Source organism: Plecotus auritus (genome assembly GCF_963455305.1).
Source record: "Plecotus auritus genome assembly, chromosome: 1".
Taxonomy (NCBI): domain Eukaryota; kingdom Metazoa; phylum Chordata; class Mammalia; order Chiroptera; family Vespertilionidae; genus Plecotus; species Plecotus auritus.
In genome coordinates this window covers 95,120,178-95,138,431 of record NC_137770.1, presented here as the reverse complement: position 1 = coordinate 95,138,431, position 18,254 = coordinate 95,120,178, and positions in this window count along the sequence as shown.

The following is an 18,254-nucleotide window of genomic DNA, read 5'->3' as shown; positions in this document are numbered from 1 at the left end:
TTTCGTCATCAATTTAGCAAGAAACTTGTACTCCTCTCTCACGATCTCTCAGGGTAGATAGTGACCCCATCGTGCCACAGTGACAGGAACATTGGGACAGAATATCCGGCCAAGGCGTCCATTCGCGGGGTACACGCGTGGGCCGGGGAGGGGGTGGCACGTCTTTGAAATGAAATGAACAGAAATGTCACTCACGCTCCGGCCTGCGGGGTTGGGTTGCCGCTCGCAGGCCGCCCGGGTTCCTCCCCCTCCTCGGGACCAGAAGGGTCCTTCCTGAGATCCGGTGGCGGCTCAAGGCGCTTCCTCCCCGGAGGCGAGCAACATGCTCGGACTCTGCGTTCCTGCGGGGTCGGGGCCACGGAGCAAAGCGAGGCAGGAGGCAAGGCTGCAGATGGCAGGGGAGGGGAGGGTCTAGCGGCGAGAAGAGGGGAGACACTGTTGCAGCATCCTGTTTGTTGTTGGTTGTTTCAGGAAGTTTCCTTCCTCCGTGTGTATTTCCTGAAAACAAAGGGATCTCTTACCTAACCCCCCCCCCCATACGATGATCAAAATCAAGAAATTAACCCGGTGCAATATTTTTCTCATTTACTCTGCAGACATTATTCAGTTTTCATCCATTGTCCCTATAACGCCCTTTATAGCAAAGGAAAATTCAAAACCACGTATTAAATTCAGACGTCATGTCCCTTTAAGCTACTTTAATCTGAAATAGTTCCCAGGTCGTTCTTTGTAGGCATTTTTTGAAGACTAGAGACCAGTTATCCTGTAGAAAATCCTTCCACTTGGGGGTTGTCCTGTTTCTTCATAATCACGTTCAAGTGCCTATTTCAAACAAAGACTACATAAGTGATTGTGTGACTGTTATGGGCTGACTTGGGTCCCTCCAGAGACATGTTTTGAAGTCCTAGCCCCTGGTACCTATGAATGTGACCTCACTTGGAAATAAGATCTTTGCAGACACAACCAAGTTAAGGTGAGGTCTCGAGAGTGGTCCCTAATCCAATACGACACGGTTATCCCTATGAGAGGAAAATGCCATGTAAAGAAAGAGACACACACAGCCCGGCTGGTGTTGCTCAGTGGGCTGCGTGTTGACCTATGAACCAGGAGGTCACAGGTTCGATTCCCGTCAGGGCACGTGCCCGGGTTGTGGGCTCGATCCCCAGTGTGGGACGTGCAGGAGGCAGCCGATCCACGATTCTCTATGATCACCGATGCTTCTATCTCTTGCTCCCTCTCCCTGGCCCTCTGAAAGCAAGCAAAAAATATATATATTTTTAAAAAATAAAAATGTGCCGAAACCGGTTTGGCTCAGTGGATAGAGCGTCGGCCTGCGGACTCAAGGGTCCCGGGTTCGATTCCGGTCAAGGGCATGTGCCTTGGTTGCGGGCACATCCCCAGTGGGGGGTGTGCAGGAGGCAGCTGATCGATGTTTCTCTCTCATCGATGTTTCTGACTTTCTATCCCTCTCCCTTCTCTGTAAAATATCAATAAAAAAATGTATTTAAAAAAAATAAAAATAAATAAAAATGAAATAAGGGGAAAAAATAAAAAATGCCGGGAAGAAGAAGAAGAGGAAGAAGAGGAAGGAGACACACAAGGAGAACTCCATGTGATGACAGAAACAATGATTGCAGTGATGTAACCACAAGCCAAGGATTGCCTGTCACCCCTAGAAGCTAGGAAGAGGCAAGGAGAGATTCTACCCAGAGTCTTAGTGGGAGCATGGTCCTGCCGACACCTTGATTTTGGATACCTAGCTTCCAGAACTGTGAGAGAACAGATAGCTATTGTTTTAAGCTACCCAGTTTGTGGTAGAGGCTTACCTTAGAGTTAATGAGGGTTCAGATCCAGCAAGAAAGCCAGCATCACAGAAAGCGAGTCGTAATCTTCACGCTGGTGGATGGTCTTGCCTTCTGTTTTTTAAAAAATGCAACACCTGCTTTGGCAGGTGTGGCTCAGTTAGTTGGAGAGACATCCTGTACACCGAAAAGGTTTCGGGTTCGATTCTCGGTCAGGGCGCATGCCAAGGTTACAAGTTCGATCCCCGGTTGGGGCACAAACGGGAGGCAACCGATCCATGTTTCTCTCTCTCTCTCTCTCTCTCTCTCTCTCTCCCAACCCGCCCCCCATTCCTCATTAATAAACATGTCCTTGGATGAGGATTTTAAAAAACACACAGAAAAGTAACACCTGTGAATCACGATAAACTGAAGCACAACAAAACGAGGTGAGCCTGGACTTTACTGTAACAGCCCTGAACATTTAATGCAGTGTCCCCCTTGGGCACCACATCAGGAGGCACTTGAGGTCACTGTTCGAGTATTGGTGGTGTTAGCATTGATTACTTGGTTAAGGCGGGGTATCAGTTACCCAGCGCTGTGTAACAGAGTGCCCTAAAGCAGTGATTTAAAATAATGACCATTTATTTGCTCACAATTCTTTGGATCGGCAGTTCTGGCTGGGCTCAGCTGGACAGTTCTTCGGGTCTCCAGGTCTCCAGTGGAATCAAACAGCGGCAGCCAGCTGGGGCCCGGGCAGTCTCTAAGGGACCTTAGCTGACATGGTTCATCTTCATCAAAAGACTGACCCACGCTTCCTCCAACAGGCTCCAACAGGCTAACCTAGCCTTCTTCTCATGGGGGGCGCAGGTCAGCAAGTGAGAGCAAGTCCCAGCGAGAACATGCTTTTCAACCTTCCGCTTGCATCACGTTTACTAATGCTCCATTAGCCAAAGCAAGTCACAGAGCCGAGTCCAGAGTCGATATGGGAGGGCAACGCAGAAGCACATGGGTGCACGTGGGGCCAGTGCTGCAGCCGTCGTCTGCCACTGGAGGTGTTCACCAGGTTTTCCCTTTGTGATCAATAAGTAATTTGTGCGGAGATAATTTGAAGATAATTTGAAAATATCCTGTTCCTCATCAACCTTTAGCACGATAGTCATCTGTTGACGACTCTTGCATAATGACTGCCAAATCTTTATTTTCTAACTAGAGGCCCGGTGCACAAAATTCGTGCATGGGGGTGGGGGGGGGGCGTCCCTCAGCCCGGCCTGCACTCTCTCGCAATCCGGGACCCCTGCGGGATTGGGCCTAAACCAGCAGTTGGACATCCCTCTCACAATCCGGGACCGCTGGCTCCTAACTGTTCACCTGCCTGCCTGCCTGATCGCCCCTAACCGCCTCTGCTTCGGCCCCCACCCGCCATGGCGGCCGGCCGCCTCTGCCTCACCCCTCCGCCGCGGCTTCGTCCGGAAGGACGTCCGGGAGGTCCTTCGGCTGTCCGGTCTGTTGTGGAGCGAGCGCGAGTAAAGACCACTGGAGTCCAGACCAAATTAAAATTTAGGGAGCCTTTATTGCCGGCCGGCGACTGCTCTCTCTCCACGCAGGGAGGTCAGAGAGCAGCCCCGACCCTTTGTGCAAGACCACTTTTAAGCACATTAACCACATCCTGTTTTTGCTGAGTAAGTAACCCAAGACAAAACAGTTTTTTCCAAATAATGTCAGGGCCATGCTATTGACGACCATGTTATTTACAGGGTTATCCTGTTCTTTAGAAAGCTGACAGTGTTCTATCTTGCCAGGCTATTTTGTGAGGTGCCAGGGGAAAGGGGCCATGAGACCATATCTCAAGGCCTGGCCTGGTGTCAGCACTGGCAACCCTATCTGGGACATAGTCCATGGCCTCTCCGGAGTGCTCAAAAATTCCCACTCTCTAACACGGTCTAGTTAGCATATTACGCTTTTATTATTATAGATTCCGTCATTCATTCTACATTTATTGGTGGTGTACAATTAATATGGACTCATGGTTGTTATTCAGTAGTTTATAATCCATCACCGTTTTTATTGATTTGGATGTTCAAATGTTCTCCGATCGGACCTATGAAAGCCCCTTCGAATCGGCTGCCTTTGGAGATGTTCACAGGCTTTTTGGAGCATTTCCTTATTTTCTGGCACAGCGTGTTCCAGGCTCGTCCAGGGAAGGGGTCCCCTTCCCTGGCTCCCTGAAAATCATCTATTTCTTCAAAGAGCCTGGTTCTTTTCATTGGGGAATGGCATTTGGAAAGCAAGAACAGCCCGCTGGGTGTGCTTATTGTCACACGTGGATCGGTCTAGGAAATACATATATTCCCTACACATACCTAGATCTATTAAAAAGAATGAGGCCCGCCCTAGCCAGTTTGGCTCAGTGGATAGAGCGTCGGCCTGCGGACTGAAGGGTCCTGGGTTCGATTCCGGTCAAGGGCATGTACCTTAGTTGCGGGCACATCCCCAGTAGGAGGTGTGCAGGAGGCAGCTGATCGATGTTTCTAACTCTCTATCCCTCTCCCTTCCTCTCTGTAAGAAAATCAATAAAATATATATTTAAAAAAAAGAAAAAGAAAAAAAAGAATGAGGCCCTAGCCGGTTTGGCTCAGTGGATAGAACCTTGACCTACGGACTGAAGGGTCCCTGCTTCATTCCGGTCAAGGGCACGTAGCTCCATCGCAGGCTCCCGGCCTTGGCGGGGGGCGGGGAGGGGGGGCCTGCGGGAGGCAACCAATGTATGTGTCTCTCTCACATTGGTGTTTCTCTCTGTCTCTCCCTCTCCCTTCCACTCTTTCTAAACATCAGTGGAGAAAATATCCTTGGGTGAGGATTAAAATAATGTTAATAATAATGAGCCCCTACTGATATCTTCAATTCCAGTTTCCCACTTAACACCACACCCTTCCTCCTTGCCCACCCATTCCCTACTGGACTCCCAGCACCCCCTTTCCTCACTAACTCCAACAATACACACAGCATCGTTACAGATTTGTTATCGTCACAAAGCTGTGAAAAACGAACCCACTGTGGGACACTTTAGTATGGGTTGTCAGTTCTTCTCCTTAGACTTGAAGATGCTTATAAGTTAATATACTGGGCTGAAAAGTCATTTTGGTTGTGTGTGTGTGTGTGTGTGTGTGTGTGTGCGTGCGCGCGCGCTTCTCTTCTCTTCTATTTTCACATTTTTCCTAGACAAAAGGTAGCATATTACATATATTTACGCATTTTTTTTTTTTTTTCCAATGAATCATGTCTAGAAATAGCAGCAAATCGGCCCTAACCTGCTCCAGGCCACAAGGCAGCCAAAGAAAAGTAAACAACCTGGAATCCCAAACGGTGATCTCCCGCTTGGGAAAATTTTAGAAAAAAGACGGTGAGGAAATCGAGCCCCTCAGTCTAACTTTAAACTACAAACTAATGTTTATTTCAACAAGAAGACTCAGAGCAGATCTCTCCAGAGTTTTCTCCACTGGAGTCGCGCGGCCTGCGGCTCAGAATGCAAGACCCGGCGCCCGGGACCTCAGGCCGAGGGCGTAGCGTATGCAGATGAGCGGGAGCGCAGGGGCTGCCGGTCCCACCCCGCCTGCGCCTCCACGTCCCCGCATCCGGAGATGGAAGCGCCCCCCGGGTTGCTGTCGCGACGCGCGCGGTTGGCGCTCGGGTCGTTGGGGCGGCGGGGGTGCAGGGGCGTGTCGAGTAGAGTGAGCGTGTGTGAAGAGTGAGGCGTGCGTGGGGGTCAGGGTGGAGGCGGGCGGAGCAACTCATACTTACCTGGCAGGGGAGATACCATGATCACGAAGGTGGTTTTCCCAGGGCGAGGCTTATCCATTGCACTCCGGATGTGCTGACCCCTGCGATTTCCCCAAATGTGGGAAACTCGACTGCATAATTTGTGGTAGTGGGGGACTGCGTTCGCGCTCTCCCCTGGTTTGTGTCGGTTGCAAAAGTCAGACAGCGTGGTGTTTCTGTGGGGGTGTTGGCTCACCAAGTATGGCGACTTCCGCGTTCTTTACGCTAATGCTCCAAACGCTAGTTGGAAGTTTTTGTCTAGAGCCTTGGCATCCCGTCTGTAACTCTTTCTGTGGCTTTATTCCACGGCGTTTGTACCTCCCGGTTACTTTATGTGGCTTTTGACCTGCAACTGCAATGCAGACTCTTATGTCTGATCTTTCCAAGCCCTACGGAATCAGTATCAACTTATTTTTCTCGAACTTTTACTTATTGGTTTCAGAGAAACATCGACTCGTTGCTCCACTTTATGCAGTCATTGGTTGATTTTTTTTTAAAAATATATTGATTTTTTACAGAGAGGAAGGGAGAGGGATAGAGAGTTAGAAACATCGATGAGAGAGAAACATCGGTCAGCTGCCTCCTGCACACCTCCCACTGGGGATGTGCCCGCAACCAAGGTACGTGCCCTTGACCGGAATCGAACCTGGGACCCTTCAGTCTGCAGGCCGACGCTCTGTCCATCCACTGAGCCAAACCGGTTTCGGCTGGTTGATTTTTTTTTTTTTTTATGGTGGTAAATTGGTTTTTCATTTCTCCCCTCCCCCCTTTATTTATGTTGTTGACACTATTACAGATGTCCCCATTTCCCCCACTTTTGCCCGCCTCCACCCAGCCTTCCTTCCTTCTGTCCATCACCACACTGCTGTCCCTGTCATATACATTCTTTAGCTAATCCCTTCACTTTCTTCTTCTTCTTTTTTTTTTTAATACATTTTTTATTGATATTTTACAGAGAGGAAGGGAGAGGGATAGAGAGCTAGAAACATCTATGAGAGAGAAACATCGATCAGCTGCCTCCTGCACACCTCCCACTGGGGATGTGCCCGCAACCAAGGTACATGCCCTTGACCAGAATCGAACCCGGGACCCCTCAGTCCGCAGGCCGAAGCTCTATCCACTGAGCCAAACCGGTTTCGGCTCACTTTCTTGTATCCAGTCCCCTCTCCTGCCTCCCCTCTGACAGCTGTCAGTGTGTTCAATGGACCCATGCCTTTGTTTCTATTTTGTTCATTGGATCTCTAAGTGAGATCATATGGTATTTGTCTTTCTTTGACAGGCTTATTTCACTTCGCATAATAATCTGCAGGTCCGTCCATGTTGTCCCAAAAGGTAAGATTTCCTTCTTGTTTACGGCCGGGTAGTATTCCGTACCCATTGTGTAAATGAATGTGCCACAGCTTTTTTTATCCACTCATTTACTGATGGGCATTTGGCCTGTTTCCGGATCTCGGCTATCCTCAATAATGCTGCCATGAACATAGGAGTGCATATATTCTTTCTGACTGGTGTTTCAGGAGTCTTAGGATATATTCCCAGAAGTGGGGTCGCTGGGTCAAACAGCAGTGCCATTTTTAATTTTTTGAGGAAACTGGACACTGTTTTTCACAGCGGCTGCACCAGTCTGCAGTCCTACCAACGGTGCACTCGGGTTCCCTTTTCTCCACATCCCCGCCAGCACTTGTTGTTTATCCACAGTAGTCATTCTGGCAGGTGTGAGGTGATATCTCATTGTGGTTTTAATTGGCTCTTGTATGTGCCCTGACCAGGGATCAAACCCTCAACCTTGGCATATCGGGACGATGCTCTAACCTGACCAGGGCAGAATCAACGTTTTAACAAGATTCCCCGTTGATTCTTCTCATGGCACACATAAACTAACTAAATTATGTATATTTTGTCGATCTGACAAAGAAAAAAAAAAAGTGTGATCTTTATTCATTCCCACCGGACAGCTATGTTTTGTGGTGTTAGTTGTCATTTTTTTAATTTGACAATCTAAGGGGAAAAAGAGGCCAATGCCCCTAAATAGTCAGGTTTCGCCTGCTTTAAAAATTCTGGCGGCACACCAGTTGGAAAAGCACTGCTGTACATGTTAAAGCTTGAGAAACACTGATTTAGCATACTATACATTTTAGTTTCCTGTCTAACTTTACCCACTGGAGTGTAAATTCCATGAGGCTAGGGATTCTTGGCTCTTTTGTTCACTGCTCCGTTCGTAGTAGGCTAGAATAGCGCATGGCGATAATAGGCCTTTAATATACTTCTTTGATTAACTTACTGATCTCTCGGGCTTTAAAACAAAAATGTGCCCAGCAGGTTCCCAGGTTCTACCTCTGAGTCCGGATCAGATTAACAATACTGTGTCCTTCCTACAGAGAAATCACAGAAATGGCAACATCCCCTCTTCTGCTTCATCAGTAATATCTCTGAACACCATTTGCTTGACCCCGTGAGCGAGAGCTATAAAGTACAGTCCCCGTGCCCAGGGAGAGGCCCCTCTAGTCCACACCATTAGCCTCCAACCTGGCCTCCTGCAGCCCCTTCTCGCCTTAGGAGAATGTGATCACCAGACGGCAGAAAAGGGGAGGCCGAGAGCAAGCGCCCTGCTTTTCTCACGTACCTGCCTCTTCTGTTCATCCGTTGTTTCACCCTGGTTCAAGCTGTAGCAGAGTCAGAACTTTCCTTTTACCCTCTTTGGGTCTCCAAAAAGGGCCAGAGAGAAGCATACAGATTTCTATGTGTACATTTGGAGCCCCCATAGGAAAATGACAACCCAAAGAAGTGAGGCTAGACAGGTTTCCAAAGAGTCCTCGTTTCTCTTATTGGAGAACAGTATTTAGAGACCAAGATCTAGTGCTTAGTGTTTATTGATACTCGCTTTTAAGCCCTGCGCCTATTTTATTCACTGGATTACAACCCATTATTAGCATGGACTTGACCTGGCCAGTGGGAAGAACCCTTTCAAACTGTCTCTCCTGTTCTTGACATGGCCCCATCAGTCCCTGTACATTTCTGTACTTTTCAGCATAACTACGGTTCCAGGCTCAGCCCCTATTTTCCCCACCTGAGATCTTGGCCTCCCCACCCCACCCCCATGCTGACGTGCCCGTGCCCCCTGCAGCCCACAATGAGCTAGGCTCCCTTTTAGGCCCAGTGAGCCTTACTGAAAAGTGATGGAGAGAGGATACTGGGCTAGGCGGGAGGTCCACTCTCGGTGCTTCCTGAGACAGGTAGATACCCAGCACTCGTGGCCAGGCTGGGGGCTTGGCCTCCCCTCCTCTGCCCCCTCAGCCGGCTTTCTTTGGCGGAGGTGGCTGCTTCCCGAAATAGGTCAGGTTTCTGTGGCTTCCTGGAGAGGCACTGGAGTCCCAGGTGGAGAGGTAGAGAGAACACCCGGTGTTGGGGTCGGGCCTCTTGCCCCAGCTCCGTGTATTTTATAAACGTTTCGGGTCCCGCCTCGTGTGGGCCAACCACCCAAGACTGTCCACTCGCCCAGCGTGTGTCGCCACCGTCTGACTGGGCGGCAGGCACCTCTGCACCTTTGAGGGTGAGGGGCAGCGCCTCCGAGCTCCCTCCCCGCCCCCCGCCCCCCGCCCCCCCCCCCCCCGCCGGCTGCTCTGTGACACCCCAGACGCCAAGAGTCGGCCATGCCAGGGGACTCACACTCTCCTGCCTCCTACCAGCACCCCATCTCCCCCCGCACCCCCGAAGAACCCAAGCTAGGTTCCCAAGGATGCCGCTCCTCCACGTCCCTCAGGGGCCGCGCCCAGTGAAGGTCTAAGGCTCTGGCTTTGGCCCCTGTGCGCTGGTCTCCGCAGACGGTGACGTTCGAGGCTGGGGGCTCTCTGCAGCGGCAGAGCCCTCGAGTCTTCCTGCAGTTCCCTGTCGGGCTGCAATGGCTCGGCCGCCCGACTCCGTGGAGACCACAGCCTCGGCCCGGCCCGCTCAGCAGTGGGACGGCAGGGAAGGCTGGGCCGCGGGGGGCAGGCGGGATCAGCTGGCCAGGAGAGGAAGGCGTGTGGGGAGGCGCAGCTTCCCGCGTGAGAGGCGGAACCAGAACCTCAGGGGGCACCGCGCGCGGCTTCAGAGAGCCCCCTGTCGTGGGGGGCCCGGGCCAGGCCTCTCGGGGAGACAGGGAGCCCCGGAGTGTCCTCCCTCGAGAGGGAAGAGAGACAGGGCCCCCTCCCTTGCTCCCGCCCGCACCCGCCTCGTCCCCAAGGTGCAGCCGGCCCTTCTCGCTGACACGCCAGGTCCTGTCTTCCCGGGCGCTCTCTGGTCGGGCCCTGCCCATGGGGCCCCGGAGCTCAAGTCAGCCATCGGCCCGAGGGCGGGGGGCGCCTTCCGCGAGGGCGCAAAAGCGTCAGGCGCCTCCTTCGAGCCGGAATCGAACCAGCGACCTAAGGATGCCCACACAGACGTCAGCCTACAGTCCTCCGCTCTACCAGCTGAGCTATCGAAGGGCGCGCCTGCAGGACCCGTCATTACTTTTCCTTGAGATGACGGAGGCCAGGACACTGGAGCGCCCGGTCTAACCTGCCCGGGGTGGGCCGCAAGCCCCTTTGCAGAGAGCCGGGCGCGCGCCGCCTGCGCTCCCTCTCCCGGGGAGTCTGGCGTCCCAGCTTCAGTCGATGCCTGCCAACAAACACGGCTGGCCTAACTTGCCTTCATACCCACCCACCCTTTGTGGTTTTTCTCTTCTCTGCTGACTCTACCGAGCGCCCCCTCCAGCCCCCTTTAAGACGCCCAAATCACCTCTGCACAGGGCTCAGCTTTCCCCACTCTGTCAGTAGCTACTGAATAAAATCTGTTTCAGCACTTTCACTGCTGTCTGCTGCGTTCATCTGCGACCGGGTCCAAGTCAGAAAGGACCCGAGGGCATTTTGGGGCCACCCTGTGTGCGTGCTGCAGCAGCACGAGCGGAGAAGGCAGAAGGGCGCACGACCCTGACCTGGCTGCGGTTGAAGGGGACCGCTCAGCGCTTTAACCTGGCTTTCTTTCTACAAAATGTAGGGCTTTCGTTCGGCGTTACGAGGTTAGGCTACCACATATTCTGAATTCAGCACGTTGTGTCGCTCAGACTCAGAAAGATCCCATGAATAAACATTACCACTTCCTATTTAGCGACTTAGCACTTATCAACCTGCAAAAAAAGGATGGATGACTTGAAGATGAGTTCGAATAGACGAGGACAAAAATGGGATGCAATTTTCTTTTGCTGAAAGGAAGGTAGGATCCTCGGTGGGGCCACAACTCCCGGGCGCCGGGTGCGGCGAGACCCGATCCTCCCTCCCGGGTCGGGGACTCGCCGCCTCGCGGCCACCTGCGCGCAGGGCCCGGGTCGGAACCGGGAGACTGGGCGCCGGGGACGTCAGGCCGAGGGCGTGGCGTATGCAGATGAGCGGGAGCGCAGAGGCTGCCGGTCCCACTCCGCCTGCGCCTCCACGTCCCCGCATCCGGAGATGGAAGCGCCCCCGGGGTTGCCGTCGCGACAGGCGCGTTTGGCGCTTGGGTCCGTGGGGCAGCGGGGGTGCAGAGGCGTGTCGATTAGAGTGAGCGTGTGTGAAGAGTGAGGCGTGCGTGGGGGTCAGGGTGGAGGCGGGCGGAGCAACTCATACTTACCTGGCAGGGGAGATACCATGATCACGAAGGTGGTTTTCCCAGGGCGAGGCTTATCCATTGCACTCCGGATGTGCTGACCCCTGCGATTTCCCCAAATGTGGGAAACTCGACTGCATAATTTGTGGTAGTGGGGGACTGCGTTCGCGCTCTCCCCTGGTCCTTGGCGTCACAAGAAAAGAACTCGCAAGCGTCTTAGCGGTTGCAGCTTGTCCTGCTCTGGGTTCGTAGTGCCGTGGGATAAGCGAGGCTGGCTTTCCTTCCAGTCCGTGCTGTGGGTTCTTAGGACCCCCGCCTACTCCGCTAGAAGCTGGAAGAACTCAGCCTTTCTATTTCCTTTAGCTAGCGGCGTTGTTGCTGAAGTACCTCCTCCCGCAAAGGATACACAAGAAGGAGGTAAACGAAGTTTGAGACTACTTCAAGCTAGGAAGGCTTTGCACGGCAAAGGAAACCCTAAAGAAAATGAAGAGACGGTGGGCATTATTCTACATTGGTCATCTGTATTGTCCTGTTTGCAGAAGTGTCTCTTCACATCTTGTGCCCGCCCGCCTTTTTTATTGGATTGTATTCCTGGTGTTGAGTTGTATGAGTTCTTTATATATTTTGGGAATTGACTCCTTATCCGATGTATCATTCTCCCAAACTCCCGTACAGTGGGCTCCCTTTTCATTTTATTGGTGGTTTCTTAGTTTGATGTAGTCCCTTTTCTTTTTCTCCCCCTACCCGCTTCCTTTCGGTTTCCTTGCCCTAGGAGATGTATCTGAGAAAATACTGCTAGGTGAGATGCCTGAGATTTTAGGGCCTATGTTTTCCTATAGGATTTTAATGGCTTCACGACTTACAGTTAAAGTCTTTTATCCATTTGGAGTTTATTCCTGTGTCAATTGCTGGCCTAGTTTTTTTCTCTCTCTCTCTCTATTCCCTTCCTTCCTTCCTTCCTTCCTTCCTTCCTTCCTTCCTTCCTTCCTTCCTTCCTTCCTTCCTTCCCTCCTTCCCTCCCTCCCTCCCTCCCTCCCTCCCTCCCTCCCTCCCTCCCTCCCTCCCTCCCTCCATGTCCCTGTCCAGTTTTCCTAAGGCCATTTATTGAAGAGATTGTCTTTACTCCGTTGTATGCTCTTGCCTCCTTTGGCAAACATTAATTGAACGGAATGGCTTTGGTCGATTTCTGGGATTCCTGTTCTGTTCCATCTATCTATATGATAGTTCTTGTGCCAGTCACCAGGCTGTCCGGGCTCCAATTGATACTTATTCATGGTTTTTACATATTGTTTCATGCTTATGTAGTTCCTACTAAATTCTTTAAAGTTTTCATAAGTTGCTTATATTTATCACTAACTTGTTTGAGCATCCTTATACCCATTAGTTTGAACTCTGTGTGATAAATCACTGGCCTCCATTTCATTTAATTTTTTTTCTGGCGATTCTTCCTTGTCTTTCATTTGGGGGTGTTTTTTGTTTGTTTGTTGTTGTTTTGTCGCCCCATTTGGTGGGTTCTTTCTTCTGGGTCTCTAGGTCAGGGATGCCAGGTCGTGGCAGCAGGTCCGTGTGTCCTGGGCGATGGTCCAGGTGTGGGGAAGCACGGGACTTGGTTGGCATGTCTGTAAGGAGGATTTTCTGAAAGGTCGGAGGCTTCTGAGGGGACCTTGCAGAAGGCGGCAGCTCCTACCTTGACTTTTCCAAACAAGTCCGATCCCCCGGGGTGTTCTAGTAGAATCTCTATGTTTAAAGACCCGACCTTGTAGAAGCATATACTTTCTCAAGGATACTTACCCTGCTGATTGTATCTAGAGGTTAATTTTAGTTCAAGCTGTTATGACAATAAAAGCCAAAGGAGGCAGGTGAACAGGGCTACTTGGTGGCGATAGCCAAGTAGTGCCTTAGCCCTCTCTTTCACAGAAACATGTGTCAGAGCAATCTGTTCATCCGTCGCTCAAGGTCTGCCGATCAGCCCCATTAACAGAAGTGGTCCCAAGGGGAGGCAAAGCCAGCAGTCCCTAGCCAAATAAGGGTTGGTATTACTGAGGAGGTGGTGGGTTGAATTGAGGAGCTGATAAAGCCGGGGGTCTACATCATATCGCTTCTGTGGCTGAGTCCTCAGCTTAGGTAATCTGGGTGCTTTATAGTCAAGTAGCTGCCTGATAGTCTTTTTAATATCTGCCTCCTGGGCTTGGTCCTGGACCCCCCCACCCCCATCAGAGTAGCCAACATGGGTGCGGCGAGGCCAGCAAGTTACTGAGTCTGGCTTTCCTTGACAGATGCGTCCTGCCCATTTTTGTCTGGACTTAATTCTTTCTGTCCAATACAATTCCTCCCCCCCCCCGCCCCGCCCCCGCCGCCGCCACCACGTGCATTCAGTAGCGGAGTTGTAACATGTCGCAGGCTAATAAGTATAGCTAACAAAAATCTGGCTTGAGCCAAAACTGGTTTGGCTCAGTGGATGGAGCGTCGGCCTGCGGACTGAAGGGTCCCAGGTTCGATTCTGGTCAAGGGCATGTACCTTGGTTGCAGGCACATCCCCAGTGGTGGGTGTGCAGGAGGCAGCTGATCGATGTTTCTCTCTCATCGATGTTTCTGACTCTCTGTCTCTCTCCCTTCCTCTCTGTAAAAAGTCAATAAAATATATTTTTTTAAAAAATCTGGCTTGATTGGGTTCTCCCGTAGACTACCCAGTCTAGCATATTTGGGTAGTGAGTCTCTAAGCAAGGACACGTGGTAGTGGCCCCTAAGGGGAGGCAAGTATGTTCTAGCTGATACTATTAGTGGGAGCATGTTATTCCTTCTATTCATGTTCGGTGGGGGTCCACAACAGTGAACCGCTAGGACAAAGAGTAGTATTATGACTATTCCTGCAAGGCAGATGTAGCCAAGAATAGCATGACAAGGAGTGGTCCAGCAATTCATGATGAGGCCTTCGTTTCCTTGCTGAGGCTTAGCCGGAGGGGATTTTGAAGATCTGGGGTCACCTTCCACTTAGACTGATCGTTGCTTGGCTGATGAGCTGCCTTCACATGCCAGTGGTGGATCCGGGTGCTTAATCCTGCAATTTTGAGAACTGTAGGTGTGGTTAATATGACTGGATAGGGTCCCTTCTGCTGGGGGGCGTGGAGGTAATTCCAGCAGGTCATAAATGCAAGAAGTTCATCAAAAGGTTGGTGGAGCCCTAACAGGTTTGGCTCAGTAGATAGAGCATTGGCCTGCGGACGGAAGGGTCCCAGGTTTGATTCCAGTCAAGGGCATGTACCTTGGTTGCGGGCACATCCCCAGTAGGGGGCGTGCAGGAGGCAGCTGATGGATGTTTCTCTCTCATAGATGTTTCTAACTCTCTATCCCTCTCCCTTCCTTTCTTTAAAAATTAATAAAATATATTGTAAAAAAAATAAAGGTTGGTGGACCTTGAGGCTTCAGCAGGGCTGAAGATACATATTATTGCCTGCTGGAATAGCTGAAAGCATTTCCCCAAACCTGAAAATCTGCATGTATTATTGCCTGCTACTGGCACAGCTGAAGGCAGTTCCCCCAACCTGACAATTCCTACGGTATACCAAACTTTACCTTTGATATGTATATCTGCTTTGCTTTAGGGCAATTTGTGTTAATAAAAACTAGGGGTCCAGAGATTCAGAGAACTTGATTATTGAAGCTAGGTCTCCTCCGGCTCCCCAAAATGACTTCCAAATTTATATTTCATGTCTAGTCTCTTTATTAATTTACTCGCAGCCCTTCTCCAGATTCCTGAACCCTTCTAGATGCTGAGAAACACCCTGGCACCCTTCCAGGTAGGCTTGAGAGGTTCCTTTTTCCAATCATTTACCCAAACCTGGTCTCCAGGTTTATAAGGATGTACAGCTGTTCCTAGAGAGATGGGTAGTCGGTCAGTAACCCATCTATGAACCTCAAAGACAGTTTTTCCAAGTCCTTGTAGTTGCTTCTGGATTTCCAAGTTCCCTATTTCCCCCAACTCTCCCTTTGGCCTAATTAAGGGAGGGGGTCTACCATATAGAATTTCAAAGGGAGAGAAACCTACCCTGGCCCTTGGGAGTACAAAAGGCAAGATATCTGTCCAGGGTAAGGTTGTCTCTTGGCATAGCTTAGCCATAGTCTGCTTTAGAGTCCGGTTCATGCGTTCTACTTTCCCTGAACTCTGAGGCCTGTAGGCTGTATGTAGGTTCCATTTAACTCCTAAAGCCTTAGCTACCTGTTGTACTATTTCTGCTATGAAGGCTGGGCCATTATGGGACCCTATGGTCAGAGGCATTCCATACCGTGGAATTATAACCTTCAGCAATGCCTTAGTGACTTCTCTCGCCTTTTCCGTGCGAGTGGGATATGCCTGGACCCAGCCTGAAAAGGTGCAAACAAAAACTAGCAGGTGTTGTGGAGCGAGCGCAAGTGAACGACCACTGGAGCCCAGACCAAATTAAAATTTAGGGAGCCTTTATTAGCTGGCCAGCTGGCCGGCGACTGCTCTGCCTTTCTCCATGCAGGGAGTCCAGAGAGCAGCCCCGACCCTTTGTGCAGGACCACTTTTAAGCACATTAACCACATCCTGTTTTTGCAGAACAAGTAACCCAAGACTAAACAGTTTTTCCCAAGCAACGTCAGGATCATGCCATTGATGACCATGTTATTTACAGGGTCATCCTGTTCTTCAGAAATCTGACAGTGTTCTATGAAAGAAGGCCTACGTGCTGGGAAGGGGCCATGAGACCGTATCTCAAGGCCTGGCCTGGTGTCAGCACTGACAACTCTATCTGGGGCATAGTCCACGGCCTCTCTGGAATGGTAGTAGTAAGCATGCTCAAAAATTCCCACTCTCCAACACAGGTATTTATTTCCTCTGCTAGGCCCTATTTCTGTAAAATCTACTTCTAAGTCCTCAAAGGGAGCTTGCCCAAAGCGCTGAATACCTGTAGGTCCTACAGGACCCTGTTTGGCATTATTCTGAGCACAGAGGAAGCAATGCTGTGAGACTGAGGCACACAAGGAGGGAAGACTGGCAATTAAGTAGTATCTGCCTAACAAAGCTTCTAGAGCAGTCTTTCCTAAATGAGTGAGTTCATGCTGCTGGAGGACTACCTTATGGGCTAACTGTTCTGGGACATAGACCCTATGATCTGGGAGTATCCACCAGCCTTCCTTCGTTCTCTTGCCCCCTTCTTGCTGGGCCCATTCCTCTTCCTGAGGAGTGTACTTTGGAGGTTCAGGTAATTCGGGGGCCAACATGATCTGTGACGGTGCCACTTGTTCTTTAGTAGCCAGCTTGGCTGTGGCATCAGCACGTTGGTTTCCTTCTAACACTGAGTCTTTCCCTTTCTGGTGACCTTTGCAATGGATGACGGCTATTTCCTTGGGCTCCCAGACTGCTTCTAGTAACTTTAAAATCTCACTTTGATTTTTGATTCCTTTTCCTCCAGCCGTCAGGAGTCCCCTTTCATATTTTAAGAAGTCCCCACTGGAGCAGTCGGTTTAAGTGGACCTGGATTCCTAGGCGTGCTTCCCTTGGAATTGGATATTGGAAGATTTTAACAGGCTGTGGCCCAGGCTTTAAGTCGATTAACACCGGGGCGTGGTCCTTAGCCAGGCCTGGAGGATTTCCTTCAGCCCAGACCAGCAGGAATTCCTTCTCTAGTTCAGGTTCTAATGGTGAGGCCTTTGACTGGGGGGTATAAAGTCTGCATTCTTCCTCCCTTGGCACTGGTAGGGACAGGATCATTGGGGAGTCTCCTCACTTAGGCGAAGCTGTGCTGAGCCATCTGGAGCAAAAGTTATTTCTGCCCCCATTTTGGCTAAAAGGTCTCTACCCAGTAGAGGCACTGGACAGTCTGGCAAGTACAGGAATTCATGAATTACTTGGTGGCTGCCAAGTTGGCATTGACAAGGGCGGCAGAATGGTCTACAGGTCTGGTTACCAGTAGCTCTAATAATGGTGACTTCCTTTCCTGAGAGAGGCGCTATTTTCTGTGTGACTACTGAGTGCTCAGCTCCCGTATCAACCATAAAGTCCACAGTCTGGCCCCCTATTTTCATTCTGACCATGGGCTCGTGGGGGCCCAGCTGAAAAGAGCCCAGTCTGTCCTAGTCGGAATCAGCCATTGCTACCCAATGAGATTTTCTTCAGGTGGCTCTCGTTGATAGAGACTGGGCGGAAAAGGGGGCCCAGTTTTCTTTTTTTTTTTTTTTTTTTTTTTAAATAAATCTTTATTCAGATTATTACAATTATTTCTCCTTTTTCCCCCCATAGCTCCCCTCCACCCCTTTCCCACCCCACCTTCTGCCCTTACCTCCCCCCCACTGTCCTCATCCATAGGTGTATGATTTTTGTCCATTCTCTTCATGAACCCCCCTTACCCCTTTCCCCATGAGAATTATCAGTCCACTCCCTTTCTATGCCCCTGATTCTATTATATTCACCAGATTATTCTGTTCCTCAGGTTTTTAATTCACTTGATTTTTAGGTTCGCTTGTTGATAGATATGTATTTGTTGTTCATAATTTTTCTCTTTACTTTTTTCTTCTTCCTCTTCTTTAAGAATACCTTTCAGCATTTCATATAATACTGGTTTGGTAGTGATGAACTCCTTTAGCTTTTTCTTATCTGTGAAGCTCTTTATCTGAACTTCAATTCTGAATGATAGCTTTGCTGGGTAGAGTAATCTTGGTTGTAGGTTCTTGCTATTCATCACATTGAAAATTTCTTGCCACTCCCGTCTGGCCTGCATAGTTTCTGTTGAGAAGTCAGCTGACAGTCGTATGGGTGCTCCCTTGTAGGTAATTAACTGTTTTTCTCTTGCTGCTTTTAATATTCTCTCTTTGTCTTTTGCCCTTGGCATTTTAATTATGATGTGTCTTGGTGTGGTCCTCTTTGGATTCCTTTTGTTTGGGGTTCTGTGGGCTTCCTGGACTTGTAAGTCTATTTCTTTCACCAGGTGGGGGAAGTTTTCGGTCATTATTTCTTCAAACAGGTTTTCAGTATCTTGCTCTCTCTCTTCTTCTGGCACCCCCATAATTCTGATGTTGGTACGCTTGAAGTTGTCC